The sequence below is a fragment of the Centruroides sculpturatus genome, unplaced genomic scaffold (assembly GCF_000671375.1).
Source record: "Centruroides sculpturatus isolate CEXI.00-Female unplaced genomic scaffold, Cexi_2.0 scaffold884, whole genome shotgun sequence".
Taxonomy (NCBI): domain Eukaryota; kingdom Metazoa; phylum Arthropoda; class Arachnida; order Scorpiones; family Buthidae; genus Centruroides; species Centruroides sculpturatus.
Window position 1 is genome coordinate 245,161 of NW_019385095.1, and position 7,201 is coordinate 252,361.

The following is a 7,201-nucleotide window of genomic DNA, read 5'->3' on the forward strand; positions in this document are numbered from 1 at the left end:
AAAAAACATAAATTAATAAAAAAAAATTTTCTTTTTTTTTTATTAGATAAAAAAATATAAATGGAAAGAATGCCATTGGTAAGATTCTTATTTTTTATTTTATAATAAATTATTTCATTGATTTTATTGAAATTTTAAAAGTTATGTACAGTGCATATTACGATGGCAAATCCATTCTCTGTCCAGGCTCTATTTTCGTTCTCATTTATTTACTAAATTTCTTTCAAATAAGCAACAAATGAAAGTAGTCAAATCTAATATCAACAAATCATTATTGCTGATTGTCATTATTTTACAAACTTTTGAGACATATGAAATGTTCATTGATTGTTTAGAACTTCATCACAGTTGATATCACAAGTGGTGACATTGCTGGATTGTTGAAGGAAAACAGTCATGTGATCATTAAAATTGCCTTTGATGTTGCATTGAAAGTAATCACATTTTCATTTGCTAGTTTGTGCCGGGCTTAACTCAAGTCATTTTTAGTTGGTATGCCACAGCAACATTTCAAGGGTATGTGAAATATAGTGCTGAGCGGCAGTGATTGATAATATGTTTGGAATATATTGGCTAACTATTTCCTATCATTCTAACAATTACTTCCTTACATAATAGATTTAGTTATTCTGGAAGTCAAGTGACCGCTGGCAGGATTTGGCCTAGCTAAAAGTTTATCTGGAAGTTCACTTATTTTGGTGTGTTTTTGATGGGGTCACTCTCCAACTATAATAACAATCAAAAGAAGGAGACCTAAAACAACAGTTATAATTATGAGCATAATTTTTATTACATGTGTCTGTGATTGACCTGTTTACTATGAGATCTTGTTTTTTGTGGACATTACCTTTCTCCCTGCACATTGTCCTTTCACAAGATCACGAGATTGACCCATTTTCTGTTTTTATAAATTATTGCATTTGGTTTTTTCCTGTTCTTTGTCATTTTTTTTTTTTTTTTTTTTTTTTGTAATATATTTAGTTCTTCAACTCTTCCTGGATTTTGTAGCATCTTGACTTATTTTTTTGATTTCTCTCCAGCAGTATCTTTATTATTGGTAATCATGTAATTATTGTCTTTAATTTCCTTATTTTCTTGTGTTGTGCCATTCCTTATTCTAATGGATTTTCTTCCTTTTTCTATACCTAGATTCTCTCAACCCATTTCCTTAAGTCTTTAATTCTTTTAATTGTTCTTATATTTAAACAATAAACAACCTACCAGGAACCTGTTGCCGGTGTGCTTCTTGGTAAACAGAGCGTTACGAACATTTTCGAACTTGACAGTTCTTCTTCAGGTAACATCCGACTGTTAATTGAATGCAATTCAAATTCAATTCATATTAGAATACCATTAAGAATTCTATCGCATGGATTCATGTCGTCATTCATGCATGCGCCCCTTTGCCAGTTGTAAATTATCGTAAGTTCTTATCTACGAGCATCTGCCATGCAGTTGACAGGGTGATTTTGTCTTTGCTGTTAATACAATTATCATCTTTTAGTGTAGCCATACAGATGTACAGAGCCTCTAGCCATCTAAGATGGTGTGTATATATTTTGTGGTGCTGATTACCTTGGCTTGGCTGAATACCGGCTTTATTTCTGTATCTGAGGCATAGATGGCTAGAGCAGTGGTTTGCCTTGCATGTAGAATATCTGCCATGTGTTCTTTTATTCTCACCTCTATGGAGTGCTTAGTAGATCTTACGTAGACCAGGCTTCTGTTCCATCTGTGGTCTATAATTGGGATGGTATATATGCCTGGAAGTCGATCTTTGTTGGGGTATCTTTCCCGTTCTGTAAAATATCAAAAATTGCCGCGCATCTTCTATATGCGATGCGAATATTTTTTTTCTTGGCTATTGTGTTGTAAAGTGATGTCAGGTACGGATTGTGTGTAACCAGGATGATACTAGATGGAACTTCATTAGGTGCTTGGATATGGGTTACTTCTTGGCAGCGCCATTTGCGGATCAATTTACGTACGATCTTGGGATAACCATGCTCTTTGGCTATTTGTTCAATACGCCTTAGTTCGGCATGTAGGGATATCTGATCAGACAAGTGTGAGAATGCCCTGTTAATTAAGGTGTTGAACACTGCCATTTTATAGTGAGGTGGATCACACAATCCTATTGGAATGTGGAGATGTTCTGCCCCTGGTTTCCGGTTACTTCCGTGTGGGTTACTGTTTGTTTGAACTTTATGTTGATGTTGAGGAAATGCACTTCCGAAGCGTGAGCTTGATCTATCTCTAAGGTCAGGCCGTATGGATTATCGATAAACGAATCAACGAACATTGAAATATCCGGCTGTAGCCTCCATAAGATGAGAATATCATCTACATATCTTTTATATAGTATGATGTAAGGTGAGTATTGAGGGATGACCTTAGCTTCTAATTGTCGGACCACCATCTCGCATAGGTCCCCTGCGATGGGACTACCCATCGGGACGCCTCTTCCTTGGCCGTACGTGATCCCATTGAATTGGAAAAAAGAATTATAACATATAAGATGCGCCAATTCTAGTATCTGTTGGTGCAAGTTGTTATCATTTACAATGTTGAAAAGTATGTCTCTGATAATTGATAAAAGTATGTCTTACGATAATTTACAACCGGCAAAGGGTCGCATGTGTGAATGACGACATGAATCCATGCGATAGAATTTTTAATGGTATTCTAATATAAAATCGAAAACGTTCATAACACTCTGTTTACCGAGAAGCACACCGGCAACAGGTTCCTGGTACGTTGTTTATTGTTTACTTTAACCCGGTGTAGTATATTTCCGATTGTTCTTATATTTGATTTAAGATAGCTTTTAATTATTTATTGGTGTTTGCTGGGCTATTTCCCTAGAACACAAGTGAGTGTCTTTTACTGAATTATTTTCATTTTGCTGAATAACTCCTATTTTATTGTTTCCTGCCTTTATTACTCTGACATTTCATATAATGATTTTTCTAACATTTCTATTAATATATAAGATCCTTAGTCTATTCAATTTGATAGCCCTCTGACAGGTATCATCGGATGCTAAAATCATGCATTTTCTGTTTTGTTTCTGAATTACTTTAAATTTGAAGATTCATTTGATTTCATTGGATATATAAAATCTACTTCTAACCCATTTAGGGTATTGATTTTTCCTTTGAGAGATATATAGTTAACTGCTGCATCTTTTAATATGCCTAATCCTAATAGACCATCAGAGGTTTACATGATATTGTTATCCACTATATAACATTGATGCTTAAATTTTGAAGGCCCAATTTCAAACTGAGATCTAAGTTATCCATAAGTATCAATATTTATTTTGTATCTGGTGACACTTTATAGAGAGGTCCCTATTCCTCTCTCCCTATAATCTATCTCCCATTTGTTCTCCATACAAAATATTTCAATTAAAGTGTTACTTTTGACCTTGTATCTATTACTAAGTGTGCAATATAATATGGGTTCAAAGTCTCAGATTATCCCTTATTCCTTAACTTCTTGTTTTCTTGATATCTATGTTTCTTCTAATCTAACTGAATTTGAGATAACTGGCTTCATTTCACAAAACTGATATTAATTCTTGCTTTTTCTTTTCCTTAAAGAATTCAATTTGTAACTTTGTTTATTTATTCTATTTCTTATTTATTGTACAGTTAAGGAAATTTCCATAGACAGTTGATTTCCACTCCCATTTTAACAATTATGCTCACATTAAAAATTATACAAATGATTAACAATAATTATGATAAAGCAAAAAAAAAAAACATTACAATATGTACAAAGTAAATAAAAAATAAGAGTATATACATAACTAGTTATAATTAAAACCTTATTGCTAATATCATTATATTTACCATTAAAAAATAAAAATAAATTACACTAGACAAACATTTAGAAGAATTAAAAACACCTGAATAAAAGAGATTAAAAAATGTATGATTAAGATAAAAACACAGAAATGTGGGTACAAGTTATAAATATTAATAAAAAATGATTAGTTATTGATTTGTATATAAAATTTGTTTGCAGGTGCTTTTAAAAGTAATACAGTAGAGCGTCAATTATCCGAATCAATTGGGGACTGGGGTTGTTCAGAAGATCAATGTTTTGGATAACCAATTATGTATGAAAAAATATATTAATTTATCCCGTCTTGACATTTTTCTCTGTTGCATGTCACTTCGCGTTGAATTTTCATCTATGTTAAGCCTAACGAAGACTACTGTATCGTTAAAAATTATTTTTTTATTTTGTACAAACAAAATAAATACAGTAGAGCGTCGATTTTCCAAAAGTCAATCATCCGAAACGTCAATCATCCGAAAGAATTCCAGGCAAATTTAAATTTTCGCCAGTCCTGTGCCGCTTCAATCTTTGGCTATGTCTTGGGCTACTCAAATATTTTACGTTTTTGATACTAAATTAACATCTGAAGTATAATTTTTTATTATTTTTATATTTTTCAATATATTTATTTTGTTTGTACAAAATAAAAAAATAATTTTTAACGATACAATAGTCTTTGTTAGGCTTAACATCGACAAAAATTCAACGCGAAGCGACACGCAACGGGGAAAAATTTCGACATCGGATACGTTAAACTATTTTTTCGTACGTAAATCAGTTATCTGGACAACCCCAGTCCCCAATTGATTCGGAAAATCGATGCTCTACTGTATATTGAAAAATATAAAAACAATAAAAAATTATACTTCAGAAGTTAATTTAGTATCAAAAACGTAAAATATTTGAGTAGCCCAAGATATGGCCAAAGATTGCAGCGTCACATCACTGGTGAAAATTTAAATTTGCCGACTGGAATTCTTTTGGATGATTGACTTTCGGATAATCGACGCTCTACTGTATAATCTGTATGCAGTATGGATTCTATTAGTTTCAAGTTTTCAGCTATATAATAAAAGATTGATCTTTGGGAAATGGATAAATGATAATATGGGGTATGTATACAAGCATTACTATGGGTTCTTTGACTAGGATCTATAACAAGTTTATGATTTATTTATTTGACTTACCTGAGTTTGTCTACTGTATGGCCCCATGTCTGCCCTTCTTATTTGCCTGAATTCCTTTCTGAAGTTTTGATTTCCACCTCTTAGAGGATAAAATGATCTATCTGTACATCTTGAATCAATTGTAGATGCATATCTTTTATATGGGAAATTCTGCATTTGTTTCCTTCAATCTCTGTACTCAAATGGGTATCTATTTTGGAAATTTCTATACCTAGATTTTCTCGACCCATTTCCTTAAGTCTTTAATTCTTTTAATTGTTCTTATATTTGATTTAAGATAGCCTTTAATTATTTATTGGTTTTTGCTGGGATTTTTAAAGTCATCTACTGTTCTTATAATTGCTTTTTGTTTGCTTGATCTAATGTCTCTTCTTTTATAGTGATCTGTATTACCTGACTGAAAGTTTCAGGGTCTCAGGACATCTGTCTTTTAATTTTATTACTTAATCTGCTTAGGGACTGCATACTTAATCTGCTTAGGGACTGCATACTTAATCATTTATCTAATTCATTTTTTTTTTTGACAATATTTTACAATTGCAGTTTTGTTTATATTTCCACTTGTATGTTTGATAATTGTGTGAGATAAGCAGGAGGCCACAGGGTGACTCCCTAATGACTACTTGCACTGCACAGGTTGTTGAAACCTGACCTCTGTGTCTTCTCCTTGGGCTGAATCGTGTCTGTTGAATGGAGATCTGGGAGACGAAATGGGCACTATCACGAAATATAACTTCCAGTTTGATCGCCCCGAGCTTCTGATGGCTGTCATTTTTATATCATTGTTGTGGAAAAGTGGTATTGTGATCGTCCATGTTGATGATGACAGTGTATTTTCTGACACCTGTGATTGATATCCCATCTGATTGTTATTATAAATGGTAATCTCCGATCTGATTCTGGCAAAGAGTGAACAGATCCAATAGAAAAAACTTTCTATCGGATCTGTTTACAATTAAATTTCCGACAACCGTGTTAAATTCATGGATTTCACAATTGTTTTTAATGTTAATTAAATAAATAAATTATTAAATTAATTTTAGAACCTTCTGGAATAAAAGAACTGGCCCGGGACGGGGCTTGAACCAGCAACCTCCGCTTGCCATGCGGTGCGCTTGCCAGTTACGCCACCCAGACCCCGAGCGAGGCTTCACTTCCAGAAGTATATTAGATTAGATATAACCTTACTTGGTTAAATACATCACTGACTGGGGATGACTTCATCGCCCACGACCCCAATGGCACTCAGCCAGCTAACGTAACACCCGGCAAGGTATATATATATAAATAACAACAACTCAAAGCCCGAATAGTATATGTAATAAATTGCCAAACAATCGCCTAAATATTGGGCTATTATATGGCTTATTTATTTATTTAATTTTAATTATTAATTTACTTAAGAGATGGCACCTAACGCCTACCTCTAATGACAAATTATTTTAATGTTAATGTTTGCAATCTGACAGTATATGTCTGCAAATATGTCAGACTAACCTTGTATAGCTTTGCAGTTAATATTTAGAATGTAACACTAGCGTTTTATTATTAACATAAATATTATCTGCAAAGCTATACAAGGTTACTGTGATGTATTTGTATTTATCACTTTGTTCGTTGGATGGATTTGATAGTATATGTCTGCATTTCTTCATCTTTTATCAGAGTACAAGCTAAGAATTGTTCTAGCATAAGTGAATGGGGTTCCTTTTGAATCTTTGTATCATTAATTTTATGAATTTGTCATAATTGTTTACCTCTTTTATGCAAATATCCTTCCACACAAAATCCCTTGCTATTTATTTCTGTTAATTTTATTTTAGTGATTTCTAAACATTGTGATTTCATCCAGCCTGTCAATCTGGCTATTTTTTCTAATGATTTGAAAAACTTGCTTATCTTAGGACCTGTTGGGTCTCCTGAAAATGAAGGTATTTGAGGTATCATGCTGCCTATTCTATCTAGTGCAATGAACTTCTGGTTTTCTATGTGAGTGTCTGTGAGGATTTGTTTCTTCATTCTTTTTCCCCATTTATATATTTTCTAATTAATCTATCAGATCAAAAGAACAATGCTTTACTTAGAAAATATATTATGCAATATTCTTTTCAAAAGAAAGATATCACCCAATTGCAACACCTTTCTGACCAAAATTTTTCACTTTA